We start from the raw sequence: 18,662 nt of genomic DNA, 5'->3' as shown, positions 1-18,662 counted from the left end.
CTTGGAGCCCTTGATGTCACGTCCGGTGTGTACACATAGAACATGGATGCCATTTCCAGGACTGTGTGACAGCACAGCAAGAGTAGCGCGTTGACAATTAGCCTTCCCAGAAACAAGACACGAACGTACGCTTTAAGAGCTGGTTTTATTTACCCTTGAGGAATTAATGTGATGCATCCTATCATATTGATTCTCCAGCTTTCATAACACCATGTCCCGCTTCTATTAGAGATTACCAAAGTGTCATTTCACAATTATTTGTCTGATGCTGTGAAAAAAGTATCCCCTCCGTCACAAGACTATCGGCTGTCTGACTCTGAGCTGCTACTATTGGTTGGTTCTTTTGTTCCCTACTGTATCCCCATAACCCAGCACAGGGCTTATAGACTTGGTGAATATTTTTTTAAAATATATTTTGATTGATTTCAGAAAGGAAAGGAGAGGGAGAGAGAGAGAGAAACATCACTGATGAGAGAGAATCATTGGTTGGCTACCTCTTACAGGCCCCCCACTTAGGATCGAACCTGCAACCCAGGCATGTGCCCTAACCAGGAATCAAACTGTGACCTCCTGGTTCATAGGTTGATACTCAACCACTGAGCCACACTGGCCAGAGTCGGTAAATATTGTTGAATGGATAAAATGAATGACTCTACATTTGTAAGTGGACAGGATCTTTTTCCTGGAAGAGGCATGAAAGTGGTATAGTTCTTAACTTTGCTCCAAGCATAGCTCTGAGCCAACAGCATCAGAGTCAGAGGATGCTTGACAGATAGCAGGGTCCTGGGTTCTGAATCAGGATCTCTAGGGATTATGGCCTGACAATCTGCCCTGGAATGCATACTCCTAGGCACACTAAAATTTGAAAACCCACTGCCACCTAATTCTTTCACTCGATAGCAAGGAGCTTTTCAAAGGCAAGATTTTTGTTTTAAATCTGCAATTTAGAATGCCACCTGAGAAAGACAAGACTTCACTCAACACTGATTGCACCGCAGACTTGCTTTCGCCATGTGTTAGTGTTTATTCATCTATTTTACTTTAAGGCAGCGTAAGTTTTAACAAAAAGCAAAAAGCTGTGCTTGAGATTCTGGAATTCCAGTCTTTGGGGACAGACACGCAATCCTTCCCATCATTCAAGAAACACCTGAGACAGATTGTTCTGAGCCAAGGGCGTATGTTTGATGTGAAAAACACAGCTCTAATGAATGTTCTTGTCCCTCGCTGGAGCACTTTTCCGGGAATCGCTGCAGATGACTGAAGACCCATTCTCACCTGGCTTCCAGGCACAGAGGATTCGTATAAATGGTCGTCTCTGAGCTTCTTTTCCTAATTTGGTGCATCTGTTTACTTTCATCAGCCTGTGAACCAGACACTTCACAATCAGGTAACTGTAGTGAGTGAAGTGTTGACTCATTTTGTTAGACATCTGGAGAGGGGCGAAGCATTTCCTTCATTGAATGTGAATTATGAAAGGTGCGGGTGTTTACAGAAAAATAACCATACCGCTCAGAATGTGTGCTCCGAGGACGCTGGGGAACGGCCAGACCAAGGCAAATAACGGCCTGTTCCCTCCGGCCGGCAGTGAATTTCCAGCGGGGACGGCCTGCACGGTAAACCTCACTCAGCCTCCCGTTCTCATGGATCTGTTTTGCTGCGTTTCAAGAGCATGTCTGCCTTTTGGAAAAGATTGCTTTGATCCATCATGTTCCCCCTTATTTAAAGACTGGAACATTTTTTGTCCTTTCTTCTCAGGTGTGAAATGAAGCGATCCATTGCTATCACATGGGAGAACGCTCCACTTTAATGAATTCTTTATCTTAGAGTACCATGTTGTGTTTTTTGTTTCAAAAGTGGTGGGGGGAAAAAAATATCAAAGTTAAATCCATCTAAATGTCTGTTGTACTTATGGTAGACTTCAATGTTGGCATTTATTTCTGCATTAAAAAAAAAAAATCTAACCTTTTGTAAAATGTGTAGCTTTGAACTATGCCTCAGCATTATCTGTCAGGCTATTTGAATTTTCTAAAAGTTTCCCTTGAGTTAACTATTCTTTACACTCTAACAAGATCATTTTTGGGGAGGAGACAGAGCCTTCATGGAACTGCCTTGTTTTCCATCCCCACAAATGCTTTGAATGAGGAATCTCCTTTTCCGGAAGTGTTGTGCAGAGTATGGATGCCGGCCATAGATCACACTGTTCTGAAACTATGGACAGAGCCTTGGTTATATTAATACATCTCTGCCTCCCAATCAGGTGTCAAACCTGGCAAAAAACAAACAAACAAACAACAACAAAAAAACACTCTTTACTAGAATGAAGGCATTGTCCAGTATGACTAGGCTAAAGGAAATCAGCTGTCATGGCTAGATTACCAAGCGCCAGATGGCAGTCAGTCTGAAACCAATGAGACATCTGTAGGTAGGTAGTTAATTCCTCTTAGAAAGAATGATGGAATAAGAGGAGAATTACTGAGAATTTGTAGTACTAATATGAAAATTTAAAAGCCCATATAAACATATAAATGATTTAGTACTTTATTCGCATGAATTTATATTCAGAGATAAGGACACAACTTGAAATGTTGAGATAACAGACCCAAGTTAGCGCTTTACAGCCGTACTCAAACCCAAAGTGAACCAATAGCTTTCCATTGTCTTGTCACCTGTAGCCAATGCAAAGTCATTACTAATCTCTACTTCCAAAAAGCACTTTCTGAGTTTCCTGCTCAGACCTTCGTCCTGGTGGCAACTTGCTAGTCCAGGGCTTCTCAGCATCAGTAGTTCCTGAGAACTTGTTAGGAATTTAGGATTTTAAGTCCCATACCACCTACTAAGCCAGAAACTCTGAGGTAAGGCTCAGCAGTATGTGTTTAAAGATCACCTCCAGCTGAAACTGGTTTGGCTCAGTGGATAGAGTGTTGGCCTACAGACTGAAAGGTCCCGGATTCGATTCTGGTCAAGGGCATGTACCTTGGTTGCGGGCACATCCCCAGTAGGGGGTGTGAAGGAGGCAGCTGGTCGATGTTTCTCTCATCGATGTTTCTTACTCTCTGTCCCTCTCCCTTCCTCTCTGTAAAAAATCAATAAAAATATTAAAAAAAAAAAAAAAAAAAAAGATCACCTCCGAGTGATTCTGATGTTCACTAAACTTTAAGAACTATGGTGCCAGATCATGTATTGCTCTCACCTTAATTATAATTTGCTTCATTTGCATTTAGGGTTTCTCATTCCATAAATAGCATAGGAAGAGGGGGTTCACTATCTACCTGATCAAGAGAAGGGCTCTCAATCCAACCACTTTGAGATTGGAAGGGTTGCATAATATTAACATTCTGCTCTTTTTCCCTCTTTATTTTTTTAATTTCTCCACAAGAACTTGATGTCATATAACTTTTTAATGAATTCATAGAGTCCACACATTCTATATTTTATAACTAGTCCTGATAATTTCCCCTCCTCCAATTCAATGAAATCTCATCTACTTCTTTCCAGTGGTTGCCATATATAAATTCTTAGACCAATATTTCTATTATGGCCTCTAGACTTTTCTCCCATCACTCCACACATTCATTTTATTAAACATTTATATACAGAGCAACAGTTCACAATTTAAATATATATATATATATATATATATATATATATATATATATATATATATATATAATTTCAGAGAGGGAGGGAGAGGGAGAGAGAGATAAAAATATCAATGGTGAGAGAGAAGCATTGATCAGCTGCCTCCTGCAAGCCCTACACTGGATATTGAGTCTGCAAACTTGGTCAGCAATGATTTCCTGTAAAGAGGCAGAAAATATTTTCTGCTTTGCAGATCATACAGTCTGTGTTGATATTACACAACTCTGCCATTGTACCGCAAAAGTAGTCACAGATGATCTGAAAACATATGCATGTGGCCATGTTCCAGTAAAACATGTTTCCTAAAAATGGGCAGCTCATTCATAATCAGAGATACTAAAGTGAGGACTTATTGGAGTAGAGATTGGGGGGGGGGGGGGGGAACCTCTCTATATAAAAGCCTAATATGCTGAGTATCTGACTGATCAGTCAGTCAACTTTCCATGGACCACACAACGAGTTGCTGTGATGCACACTGACCACCAGGGGGCAGACAGTTCACCTGTTAGGTTAGCTTGCTACTGGGGTCCGGCCGATCAGGACTGGGCGAGAGGGGCTGTACACACCCTGGAGCTCTCCCACAGTCCCTTCCTGGACAGCTGGCCCCCATGGGCCCCAATCGGGACTGGGTGAGATGGGCCCAATGACCCCAGTTGCTGGCCAGGCAGAGGGACCTCACCCAAGCACAAATTCATGCACTGTGCCTCTAATAAAAATAATCCTATATAATAAAAGGCTAATATGCAAATTGACCAAATGGTGGAATGACCAGTTGCTATAATACACACTGACCACCGGGGGGGGGGGGGGGGAGACAGATGCTCAATGCAGGAGTTGCCTCCTGGTGGTCAGGGCGCTCCCTCAGGGGGAGCACTGCTCAGCCAGAAGCTGGGCTCACTGCTGGCAAGCGCAGCGGCAAGCCTCTCCAGCCTCCATAGCAGCACTAAGAATGTTCAAGGGGAGTGGGCCTAAGTCGTCAGTAGTACATCCCCCAAGGGCTCCTGGACTATAAGAAGGTGCAGACTGGGCTAAGGGCCCTCCCGAGTGCACGTATTTCGTGCACCGGGCCTCTAGTAATATCAGTTAAAAAAAAACAAAAAAACTTGCCAGACCCTTGATGGCAATAAACCATCATGATTAACTCAACTCTGCACTGAAAGTCTTTTTTAAATAAAATCTCTTTATATAAAAACCTAATATGCAAAGTGTCCCCTCGGGAGTTCAACCAACCGGGAGTTCAATTGCTCGCTATGATTACCACTGACCACCAGGGGGTGGCGTGGGACGAAGGAAGGCTCCAGCAGCCCGCAGTTGGGGGAGGGAGGCCCCAGCCAGCAGCGGGCAGCCAGCAGCTGCTAGGGACCCTATCCATGCATTTATTCCATGCATTGGGCCTCTAGTACTGTAATAAGAAGGCTGCAAATCATACAGGACATTAAAATAGATAAAGTAAATGAGTGCATTGCATTGCCAATATGATATTTAAAAATTTTTAATGGAAAGTTTAACTATTTAGATCTTGATAACTTCTAGTTCTGTAGCACAAGTTTAAATTCATCTCATTAATAATTAATCATTTTGCCACAAATGTAATTTTCTAGCATTTACTAAAGAAGCCTGTTATCAGCCTCCTTCAGGGTATGAATTTCTTCAAGTCTTCTTCTATAATAAGATGTCCAGACATGGTGTGGTATATATATCAAAACACAGAGCACATCCAATAATACATCATTCAACTAGACATATACCATGACCTCATTGCATGGCTTCTTTAGATATATTGCATAAAGGTTTTCAAGCAGAAAGTTGAGAGGGTCAAGTTGTCAGCTTCAATTTGGAAAAGTATTGCTTGATCAAAATAAAGATATATTATTTTTTTATTTTCTATGAGAATAATTCAAAGTGAAAACACCACCAATTATTGCTAAAGGAAGCATAAGCCACCTGATTAAGCAGGCCAATCTCTAATATGAACCTTAGAGAAACTTTTGTCTACAGTATACTGTTAAAGGATACAACCTCTTGAAAACTATTTGGGTACTAGGGTTTTCTGATAAAACTGAATATATTGGCTGCAATTAAAAGCCACAAATTTGACCAATTCAGAGATGAGAATATACTCAAATAGTTTAATTTTAGAAATATTGGGTAGGCCTTTTAATTCTTTACTAAACTTTTCGGCTTTCCATTGGTGATAGTGGCATCATAGAGAAAGACAAACATAAATGTAGATTCTTTCCCGGGCCCTTCAAAATCACTTTAATTCTGTTTCTGTCAAATTAATCAGCCTAAGCAAACTCAACATCAGGACCATTCTTGGGGGAAACTATAAATATAGACAAAGGCCATTTCAAGGCCTCTGTGTGCCCCTGTCCCATTCTCTTCTTCATTCTTTACTTCACCCCAATATCACACAGGGTCCTCAAGCTGGTCTTCAACTCTGCCTGCTATTTCATGTCCTCCCTCCCTCCCTCCCTCCCTCCCTCCCTCCCTCCCTCCCTCCCTCCTTCCTTCCTTCCTTCCTTCCTTCCTTCCTTCCTTCCTTCCTTCCTTCCTTCCTTCCTTCTTTCCTTCCTGAATATTCCTATGCTGTGTTACAGGAGACTGAGTGTGAAAGTGACTGACAAACTACAGTGATCAATATTAAGAAGGCAAAACAAATCCTATTTATTTTAAAGGAATAGAAAATTTAATTCGAGTAGGTAAGAATGAATTATTAATAATGAAACCTCTGGTCTTTTATTTCCAGGTAAGCTGGCAGTGATTGATAACCAGCTGACGTGTTGACTGCCTTTCCCAGCAATGTCTGGATTTTCATAGAAGGTAGGGACACTCATACCCTGTGACAGTTAAAAATATCGATGTCTCATGGTAAAATTCCAGAGCCTCGCAGGTATGAAAGAGACTTTTGGCTGTGAAGGAAGGGCTGGAGTGGGGGCCATCCTGGAAGCACCATCTAAGACAGCCACATGCCACACCATACTGGCTGCCACTCAGCTCAGCCCAGGTTCTCTAAATATTGGCCCAGCATTCGAGAAAAAGCTCTAAAAATAAGAGGTAATTTATACAGTTAAATTCTAATTTTAAGTGTGTTGACAAGTTTCTATGACTCTATATCCTGTTTTGAACAGTCAATACTTTGTCTTACGTTCCTGACTTGCCAGATTTTATAACATGGGGACTTTGCTATTCAAATAATCTCAGTAAACATAAATGATATCACAATGACTGTTTTAAGCAACCTGAATGTATATTTTACATCTTTTAAAAACATTTTGCCCTAGCTGATTAGACTCAGTGGCTAGAGCGTTGGCCTATGGACTCAAGGGTTCTGGGATTGATTCTGGTCAAGGGCACCTGCACAGGTTGCCTTCTCGCTCCCCAGTACAGGGTGTGCAGGAGGCAGCCAATCAATGATTCTCTCTTATCATTGATGTTTCTTTCTCTCCCTCTCCTTTCCTCTCTGATATCAATACAAATATATTTTTAAAAACTAAAAATATTTTTATTGCTTTCAGAGAGGAAAGGAGAGAATGAGATAGAAACATCAATGATGAGAGTCACTAATCGGCTGCCTCCTGCACTGCTCACCCCCTGGAGTTTATTACTTTGTTTTAGATTTCTTAGTTGTTGTTATTTAATGATGAATCTAAAATTACTCATATTTTGAAATCTGATTGGAAATGGCAAGCTATGAACGATTGACCTTTACCCAAACGTCTGGAATGATCACACATGTTGACTCACTGAGGTCTTATTACATTTGCTCTGGATTTCAAACTATAAATTGAAGCCAGTGCTCTCAACCTAACATGCTATGTCACCATATTTGGGCAAGAACTGCAATGGTTCTATTATAAGCTTCTAGACTGGGTCCACACACTAAAAAGTAAAAATTGAAGCAAAAAAAAATTTTTTTTTCTAAATACAAAATTAAGTCACCATGTTATGGGTGGTACACATTAAGTAAACATGTTCATTTTAATGTAACCATATATTAGGCCTAAAGGACTTTTTAAAAATTATGATGTTAAAGTCTCTATGCCCCTAATAGATGGTCTTGGTTAAATACCCTCAAATCTCCACTGGGCTTTATTTGAAACGGGCAATACAATTCTGTCTCTAAGTTGGATACATTTTCAATATCTGAGTCCTGACTCTTTGGGCAGATGTACAGGCCCAGAGTGGCATTGGTTTTCCTAGGAGATGGAGAAAGCATAGAAACTAAGGACCCTTTTATGCCCTTAACTAAGGAATGTACTCCCTGGCCCTTCTCTTATCCGATTCCAGTATAAAATGTTTCTCAGTCATTTATTCAGCAAACATTTATTTATCTTCTCCAATGTGCCATCACTAACCTGTGTGTTGGGACTACAGTGGAAAATAAGATAAATATTTTCTCTGCCCTCATGGAGCCTATAGTCTAGTGTCAGAGGCTAACATTGAACAAAGAATTACATACATATACACTTAAATTATAATAAATATCATAAAGGTCGGAGGAGGAATACAGTCCTATAAAGGTGTATACCAGGGTAAAATACCCTGGTTTGGGGAAACCAGAAAAACATAATTTAAGCTGAATCTTGGTGATATCCAAAGAGAGGACAAGCATACGAGGCAAGGCATGCTTAAAGGTCTGAATCCAAAATGAGCTTGGATTTTTGGAGACTGAAAGGCTGCAGGGGTGAAGAACAGTGAGTGATGGAGAGAACGGGACGAGTTCATGCTTGTGGTGTAGGCAGAAGTTGGGTATTATCTTAATATTTTTTAACAAAACGGTCTGTTAGTGTCTCCTTTCCCTTCTCAACAAAAGCACATGACATCAGGGCTGGCAATGCTTTCCTGTATGTTAGCTAAAATGAGCATGTTTTGCCTTCGGCTGTACACCTGAGGGATTTTCAAATGTTCCATGGGTGATGGAGGCATCTGCACGGCTCACTGCTGTGTGAAAATCAGTGTGAGCCTGGAGGAAATGATCATTGCCCAGGGGAGTGGTCAGCTCCCACAGGGGCGTTCTATGGGACTTCACTCGGGAGTTTTCAATGCAGAGGCAGAGGTGTTCTGAGTGCTGCACCTGAGGTCAAAGCACTTTGAACTGTAGCAATTGTATTTAAACTCTCAAGCACCACCATATATTTCTACGTATCGTTTTCACTTAGGAAAACACAACGGCTATTAGTGATATCTCAGTAATCTGTTCCTGGGATTTTATTTTTGAAATGTTTTTGGAAAATTAAACACTTTTAAAAAAAATGGCCCTGGACAGTTTTTCTCAGTGGATAGAGCTTTGGCCTGCAGACTGAAGGGTCCTGGGTTTGATTCTGGTCAAAGGCATGTACCTTGGTTGCAGGGCTCATTCCCCAGCTTTGGACAGGGCCAATGTGGAAGGCAACCGATCTATGTGTCTCTCTCACATGAACATTTCTCTCTCTGTGTCTCTCCCCCTCCTTTCCACTCTTTAAAGTCAACGGGGAAATATCTTTGCGTGAGGATTAATGAAAAACAGACAAAAATTATCCCCCCCAAAAGAAAATTATTTTCCAGCTAAAACAAAGAAATCCTTTATTTTTGATACTGAGTACATATGAATCATCCCCAGAAGGCTCTTTGGGGCACAAAGCTTGCTTTTTTAAATTCCTCTGAATGAAGATCTATGCTCTACTTAATAGATACTAGAGGCCTGATGTACAAAATTCGTGCAAGGGGCTCCCAGGGCCAAGGCAGCAGCCCTGGCTGCTACCTTGGCCCTCACAGCAGCAGCCTCAGCTGCCACCCAGCCACTGCCCTGGCCCTCGCAGCCCTGGAAGGGTGTCTGGTCTAATTAGCATATTACACTTTTATTATTGTAGATTTGCACAGAAGACCAGTCTTTGCAAAGCCAATGATACCAGCAAACTTGGATATGTTTAGATTTTCGTGATAGCTAAATCAACATGGAAAAAAAATATCATTAAAACATTCTCTTGACCAAAATACACACTCCACCCTTCAGCCACTTCATCATGCAAGCATGTGGACATAAAACTATTCGCTCCCCCTGGTCTGCTTGCTATTTGTCAACCAGTCACCAGAGCTAATTACAGGAATCCAGGTCCAGTTTGTCCAAACATGCCAACGAAATGTATTGTTAACAGATGCTGCAGGCACCCTATGATACTTTTACTATCAGCCTACCATCTAGAAGCATCATGAAGAGGAAGAGGTTGCTTCAGAGAGTCCCTGTTGCCATGCTCCCCAATGCAGAGTAGCTGTGAAACACATCACCTGAGCAACTCAGGAAAGAGGAAAATAAAACCCAGCATCAACATGAAGCAGAACTGGGGAGAAATGGAATAAAAAATGGTGCTTAAAATGAGAATAAGATACCCTCAATTTTATGCTAGTTAATGATGACAATAAAAACATGAAATCTTAGAGGAAGACTGAGAATGACTTCTGTTTAGTGGATACTAAAAATCTCTTGTTCTTACCTTGGAGTCAGATAAATTATCAATGCAAACCTCCCTTGAGGGCTGATATTGGTTAAAACATGGTAGCTTACTGGAGGGGAGGATGGGTCAGAAAATGTAAGTAGGCACAGGGTGTATTTATAATAAATATACTTTTTAAAATAATCTTCCTTATAGTCGGGAAATCTATTGAGTTCCCAGGCTGATGATTGTAGTGTTCTCAGTGAATTCAAAGATGTTATGATAATCTCTACTTACACTTCCTACTGAAATGGCATATTATTTAATCACTTTACTTTTTATTTTTTTAAATATATTTTTATTTATTTCAGAGAGGAAGGGAGAGGGGGAGAGATATAGAAACATCAATGATGAGAGAGAATCATTGATTAGCTGCCTCCTGCATGCTCCACACTGGGAATCGAGCCCGCAACTGGAGCACATGACCAGGAATCAAACTGTGACCTGCTGGTTCATAGGTCCATAGTTGATGCTTAACCACTTAGCCATGCAAGCTGGGCTAATCACTTCACTTTTTTATAAAAATATTTTAACCTAGGCATTTTTCTTCACGAATCATTATATTAAATCATTTATCTTAATGAAATTGTTTGTTAGGACCTTTATAAAACAAAACTGATGGGATTTTCCAACTTTGACTAACCAAGAAAATACACAGCAGCTCTTTTCTTTATAATGAATAGTGGAATTTACACAATCACTTGAAAGCAGGATAGTCAATCCCTGAGAAGCATAAAGAATTATTCTGAACTAGATTACATTCCGTTATGAGACATTCTGCCAGCAAAGAAAGAGATAAGGATCATCTCTTTGAGTGATAGGAAGTTTTTCTAACAACATGACTTGTCAAGGAATAATTCTCACTCTGAATACTTTTACACAAAATGGTGACTCACAATTCTGGGAGTGAGGAAAAGGAAAAAGTTCTGAGCAGCTAAACAGACTTCACCTTTTACATGTTTCTGAGCTAAACTGGTAAGCATGACACATTTTCCTAGCTGGGTATTTGATTCCATGAAAGACACTTTATTTTATGGAAATAAGGAGAAAGAGAGAGAGAGAGAGAGAGAGAGAGAGAGAGAGAGAGAGAGAGAGAGAGAGAGAGAGAGAGAGAGAGAGAAAGCTATCTTATCACTAATGAACAAATAATTACAATATCTAAAATATAAATTATCTGTAAAAGGATATCTGGGATTTTAATGACAACTAAAATGCTCATTGAGAAGTATGGTCAGTTTTCTTATAGTCACAATGACAGATCATAAATATACACACCATCTCTCTCTTTCCAATTGCTAAGGCTGAAAAGGATTTTCTTAAAACTCCCTTTCCATTGAACCACAGTCCAAGATGGTAGATCTTTGGGTAGGGAAGTGATGCTTCATTAGGCTCTGGAAGAATGACTTTTCCAAACAAATTTAAGGGTGAAATGCATTTCTCATAATGCTTCGCTTTCCATTTCTCATAATGTTTTTCCCCCAGTACCCAGAACTGTAGTAGATATATGTCTTCCCCCACTCCCATAAGCCCACATTTGCACATTTAGGCTATTTAACTCACTCTATGATCACTCAGATGGGCATCCAGGAAAGTGACATCTTGATTTCTAAAAACAAAGCTTATGTGACCTAAATTGACAAAATAATTTGTTTTAAAATTTGGGTATGTTCAACAACAAAATACCATTCAGTCATTTAAAATGTTGAGTGCACTATTTAATATCATGGAAATAGGTAATAACTTAGTAATAGTGGGGGAAAATAGTTACCAAATACTGTACATGAAAAGTATTTATATAATTCTAAATATAAATGCATACATATATACCAAGTACCATTAACTGGTATAAATTTGGAAATTTGTACCAAATTAATGATGATTATTTCTCAGTGGTAAAATTAATGATATTTTTTATTCATTTGGGGGGGAGAGTACATGTAACTTATGCAAGTATATTTTTTACTTATTTCAGTCCTACTTTCACTCATTTTCCCATGTAGAAATTATGAATTTGGTAGCAAGTTTCACATGGCCACTTTTATGATAAGATATTAATGAGCATTGTATCAACCTGGTGGTAAAGCTATCTCCTTGGCTCCTACTTCTTCAGAAAGGCGTTTAATCATCATGTGGTAAGGGTAAAGGGCCCAAATATAAATAATGTGGTCACAGTGTCATCTTTCCCATTAGACTCCCCACCTTTCATCTTTCCCAGCCAAACCCACTGTCCATTGTGACTCTGATCATCAGAAAGAATTGGAACTGCAGGAACCTCCAAGAGAATCTCTAAGGAGAATTAATATGTATTGACATATTAATAACTAACTAAATAACTAACTAACATGTGTACTGTAATATATTTCAAGTGTTTTATATGCAGGATCTGTGGATGAGAGACTTGAAGCAATGTGCTTAAGGTCACCTAGCTAAGTGGCAGATCTTGGCTTCAAACCCAAGTCTAATTTACTGAAAATCCCTACCTTTCCTTCAGGAGGTATCAACCTCCCTAAAGTAATTCTTGAGTGGCTATTTATGTCAAACATTTTACAGGCATCCACTTGATCTTCAAGATCAACTCGATATGGCAGTTACTGATATCCTCAATTGACAAATGAGGAAGCTGGTGTTCAGAGACTTTAAACCATTTCCCCAGGGTGATACTAGTGCTGCAAGGTCTACGCAGATTTCAGCAGCTCAAAGCTGAATTTTTCTACCACACCACTGTTTCAGTTTGTAGTAAGCTAGAGCTGCCATAACAAAATCCTACAAACTGAGAGGCTTAAACCACAGTCATTAACTTTCTCACATTTCTGGAGGCTGGAAGTCCAAGATCATGGTGTTGGCCGATTTGGCTTCTTCTGAGGCCTCTCTAGCTTACGAATGGCTGTCATCTCCATGTGTCTTCATGAGCCAATCCTTGGTATCTCTCCAGGTGTTCAAATTTCCTCTTCTCAGAAGGACACCAGTCAGATTAGATAAGCGCCCACCCATCTGACCTTAATCACCACTTCAAAAGGCTCTATCTCAAAATACAGTCACTTTCTGAGGTACTTGGGGTTAGGACTTAAACTATGAATGTGGGAGGATGTGAAGGACAGACATAATTTAGCCCATAGCAATCACCCCACAAGGTCATAATCCAGATCTCTTACAGATTTTCTTCAGTTTAGGTTTCACCCGTTCCATGGTCTGTCAGCTTCTCAATCTATATGTGTACGTATTCCAACATGCTTCACACTATACAAAGTTTAGAAATACACTCATTATTAGAAGAGTGAGTAAAAATAGGGTAGAATATTTAGCAGCAGGCTATACAACTACATAGAAAAAGAAGAGATTACACAGATCCTTACAGTGAATTATTATTTCAGTTTGTAGAGGGAATGGCAGAAATATAAGGGCCAACCTCTTCCCTGCATGTCAGAAAACTCAATCTATGCCCGAGGGTTAGGTGGGATAAAGCCTTAGGGGTATTTATGGCCTCAAACATACCACCTCCTCACATCCTGGGGGGGCGGGGGGGGGGGGGGGGGGGGGGCAATGGGCTGAATGAGTCAGCGACTCAGTTGGAATCAGCCCAGAGTTTCTGGCATAAATAGTAGGTTCATTATATAAAAATGAGAATCATTTTCACTTTGAACCAATTGATTCTAAAGATATGATTCATTCAAGATAAAGACAAATCCTCCACCTACATACATTTTTAGCCATTAGTGTGTGTGTGTGTGTGTGTGTGTGTGTGTGTGTTTTATACTTTTGGCAAATATTAAAAGAACACAGGAATTCAACTCAGGAGATGGATGAGAGAGAAAATGAGGGGTGGCAAAGATAAATTCATACACATATGCATACACATCACTAGTTACACAGCTAGTCACTGATCAATGCATAGATAAGAAACCTGCTTTGAAATCTAAACTATCAACACTACTTTACTTCTTAGGACTTCCCCCCACCCCTTCCCCTTTTGTTCAGTGTGGACTTCATTTAAGATATCAATTACTAACAGTCTTCCAAAACCAAGAGGGATGTCAACAAAATTGTGTAGCTAGTGGAAAGTTCAGAGTATTTTTTTGTTTTTGTGTCCTAATGGCTCAATTTAATTGTTTTTACTAAACTGGCTTATTGTTAGAATGTTTGTTAATATAATAGAAATTAATTCAAAAAGTTGGAAAAGATTTCGGGGGAAAAAAGCTCAACTTGATGCAATGTAGTTAGATAATCCAAACAGTTGATGTCATTCTCTACTTTTTATTCAAGAAAAGCTTTCTCTTGTCAAGTACACGATCTTATGCCAACAACCCATTGTTTTCAGTCCTGAACTTGTCTAGTTTCCAACATAGACATTATGGCCACTTGCTTTGTATGGAGCTAGGGACATAATGAGAGGATTGGTGCTTTGGATCATTCACTCAGGTTATCACGGTTTACCCCTGGATAACAAGTTCACCACATTCTCTTGCACATACTTGTGTTTCATTTTTAAATTTATTGTTGACACTATTACAAATGTCCCTCTTTTCCCTCCTCTTTACCAACCTCCACCCAACCCCACTCCCTCTGGACATCTCCACACTGTTGTCTGTGTCCATGGGCTATGCATATATGTTTATGTATTTTTGATTCCTGATTCTGGGAATAACATTGAAAAAGAATCCTCTGGGTGGCCGAATACCTCCAGAATCTTATCAGTGGATGAGCTGAAGCCAAAGCCCAATCATAAAACCATCAAACAGGACATTCTACCCAGTTGGGGCACAGGTTCCCCGTCCATTGCCAACCTTAACCAGTGGTCTGCAAACATGTGGCTCATTGGCTCCTTGAGTTTTTAGCAAAGTCCAGTTTAGGAGTATCCTAATTAAGTTAATAACAATAAAATTAAGTTAATAAACTGGACCCTAATTAAGTTAAACTACCTATATAGTTTAAGTTTAAAAAATTTGGCTCTCAAAAGAAATTTCAATCGTTATACTGTTGATATTTGGCTCTGTTGACTAGTGAGTTTGCCGACCACTGACCTTAAAGGTGGTCACAGGAACTTGGAGAGAAGAGGCTTCAGCCAGGCCATCAGTATCAATAAGCTACATAATTAGCATGGCTGCCTAAATTCCAAACTTTCAATTGCGGAGTAAAATTATATTTCTTTCTGTGTCAAATATTCAATCACATCATTTCTCTCGATCTCCTGGATCTTGGAAGATTTAAGGGATGAAGTCTATGAAGGTGGAAGGAAAGAAGTGGATGTACATGCTTGTGCACCCTCTTTGTTCTAGTTCCAAAGAGATATGCAGGTATTTTCTTAATTTTGGGACATACCTGCATATCTCTTTCCTACATACCTTCCCCTAGTAGTTCCTGCCTTAGGAGATGGCATGGTCATTTGCTATCTAATTTCTAAAGTCAGAAATTTGGGGGCCATCCTGAACAAATATAAATGGTCCTACCTATGACATATATTTTTATTTAACATCTCCAACCCAGATTACTGAAATATTCACCTACTCTGTATCCTTACTTCTTCAACTGAAGTATCCCTCAAATCCATCCTCCACATAATTGCCAGGCCATCACTGTTAATGAGAGTTGATCTCATGCTACTTTCTTGATTAGAAACCTTTCAATGGCTTCCTATTGTATTAGAGTAAAATCCAAACTTTCCCCCATATCTTACAAAATTCCCCAAGGCCCTGCCCCTACTTCCTCCTGTACAGCACCTCTGTGCCTTATGCTAATTCCAGACACACCAACCTCTGTCCCCTCTGGTTATCTGGAAGGTCCTTTCCTGAATTCATCACATTTAAAAGTCACTACTTTTACTTAATTGCTGTTTGTTTACTGCTCATTTCCACCTCAAAACTCGGGGATTTTGTCTCTCTTAATTCTTATATTGGCAATACCTACCATGGTGCATGGCACGTGGTAAGAATTCAATAAATATTGAATGAATGAGTGACAGAATTATACAATAGATTATATGTAGAATACTAAAATATAAAAACGGCAATTAAAGTTAAAATGTAATTATTTAGGTCTGTCATTTAGCACAATTATGATTTAAGCCTAATTTTCAACATGCTAGATAAATGTTAATTTTACTTAACCACAGTAGAAAACTCTGTATACCTATGACATACATATGCTTAGTATGCATGTTTGTATAGTCTAACTCTCACAGTTAGTTAATCATGTCTGAAAGTTGTTGGCTCCCATTTCTTAAAAAGAGAAGGAACACTGATGATCTTATCTGTGAGAGCTTTAGACAATTTTGGCAAATTTGTATATTTGTAACTTTGGCAAATGGAGTATTGACCTGACATTTTTATGGTAGAAATGCTTTAGTAGAAGTATTTATTAGAGTAAATAAATAATAGAGCTAATTAACTTGGGGGTGGTTATAAGAAATCACTCCATTTAATTCTTTTTTATTATTATTTAACTTAGAGGGGAAGGGAGAGGGAGAGAGGGATAGAAATATCAATGACGAGAGAGAATCATTGATTGGCTGCCTCCTGCATGCTCCACACTGGGAATCGAGCCCACCACCTGGGCATGTGCCCTGGCCAGGAATTGAACCATGACCTGGTTCATAGGTTGATGCTCAACCACTGAGCCATGCCATGTCTTTAGGTTTTCATTTCTTTAGGAAGATTCCCTAGTCATATAAAACTTATATTCTACAAAGTTGTGTGCTTTGTAGGACAACTGGGCTCCATCTAATTTTAATACCAATTAATTATTTCTTGGAGTGCTATTTTGTTTACTTTAAATTATTAGCTTGATCCCAGTTGTCCTAGGCTTAACGTAACCATGCAGAGTTTCATCTTTTTTGCATACTGTAGGACCTTGGCATGAGACAAAGAATGGATTGTTTGTAAATCTTTACAGGCGGATGCTAACATAGCAGCTGCAAGCAGTTAAGCATTAGGAGATTCTTCCCTGCCCCTCCCTTTGGTCATTTAAATCCCCTCTGGATGAGTGTACCAAAAGCCCAGTTGATAGAGATTTGGCATATCCTCTAAGTCTTATTTTACTAATCTAATTTTCTTTTAAAAATATGCAGCATTCTCCTAGGTTTGCTTAATTAGTATATTTTTATTTTCTTTATAACATTTATTTTTATTTGGTGGATATGAGCACTGATAGAAGTGGACGATTATAAAAAGCAATTGTTTTTATTATTCTCTTTCTGGAAGAATTACTTTTTAAAAGTCAACCGAAAATAGCTAATTTAGGGCTTTAGAGATATGGAATGCTGTATGTTCAAGATAAAAATAAAAATGGGCTTCCAAAATGGGATCTCCTACTAAGGGATATTCCACCATAACCTCTGAAATTATTAATTTGCAGGCATAGTCATTGTGGCTCTAACTTCTCCCCTGGAAGAGACTTTCTACCCAGATTTCCATTAGTTAATATGTTTACAGGAGATGCGCAGAGCAAAATATTGCAGAGTACAATTGGTGAGACTGAATTGAAATTAATCAAATGGAGTGCCATAAATAGGTTAGATTCAGGACATCATAAAGTCTTCTTCAGAACCATTAGGGTAACCATAACGCTCACTTTTAATCTTAACTTGAATTAAATGAGGATATTTCATGAACAAAAAAAGATGTTCACAAAAACATTTGCAAGGAAATAATTATATGACTATTGCAGAAGTGGAATAGCTCTCTTCCGGTTGCTGGCCAGGTTTGAAAGTTAAACTAACAAAGACAGATTAACAGAGTAAAGCACACAACTTTGTAGATTATTAAGTTTTATATGACACGGGAACCTTCCTAAAGAAATGAAGACCAAAAGACACAGTTAAACTGGTGTATTTTTATGCTAAGTTTGATGAAGAGCGGACAGTTGCAGTAGAATATGATCAGTTAAGGAGTATGAGGTCAGTGTAGTAAGTGAACTGGGGGAAACTTAGGTCTATTTTTAGGATTCTTCTTGGCTTCCCTGTGTCTTCAGAAATGAGGATGCTCCTTTCCTCTGAGGGCAGGGATGTCACCTTTCACATGAGGGTTTTATAGCTGGTTTCAGGGAAGAAGGGTGAAGAGGGAAGGAGGTCAGAATGACTTCTCACTTCTGTCTTTTTCTTAAAGTTCTTCAGATTAAAATATTCAAAATGCAAAGGTGCCATATTTTGGGGATTAGCATTTTTAACCCCATTACTATCGAGGAGAAAAACCATATGCAATAATATTTAAAGGGACTCCAGTGATTAAATATAAAGATACACACACACACACACACACACACACACACACACACACACACACACCCCTATAATGAAGTATGTATTTTTCCTCCTTTTTTTCCTCCCTGGAATGGAGAAGGATGATTTGACTATAGTGTTCTCATTAACAGAGTGCTAGAGCTGGGCAGGATTCTCAATACTCATCCATCCAGACATTTCCTGTGAGGAGAAGAGGCCAGGGAATGGAAGTAAATGACCAAGTGAGGCACATCTACCTAGCAGAGGTGTTGGGTTTAAAACTCCTGACCTTCAGCTCAGTGTTTTCTCAATCATACCATGCTTCCTCTTGGCAATATTTC

At 39.4% G+C, this 18,662-nt stretch overlaps 1 long non-coding RNA gene across 2 annotated transcripts in view; it reads right to left on the bottom strand.

The window, feature by feature from the left end:
• The window catches only part of LOC311626519, an 82,552-nt gene that overhangs the window by 50,296 nt on the left and 13,594 nt on the right, over positions 1 to 18,662 (bottom strand). The window lies entirely within an intron of this gene.

Source organism: Pipistrellus hanaki, assembly GCF_964339955.1.
Source record: "Pipistrellus hanaki genome assembly, chromosome: 8".
Taxonomy (NCBI): Eukaryota; Metazoa; Chordata; class Mammalia; order Chiroptera; family Vespertilionidae; genus Pipistrellus; species Pipistrellus hanaki.
Note: the sequence above shows the minus strand (reverse complement) of the source record. Positions and strands in the feature narration are given on the sequence as shown.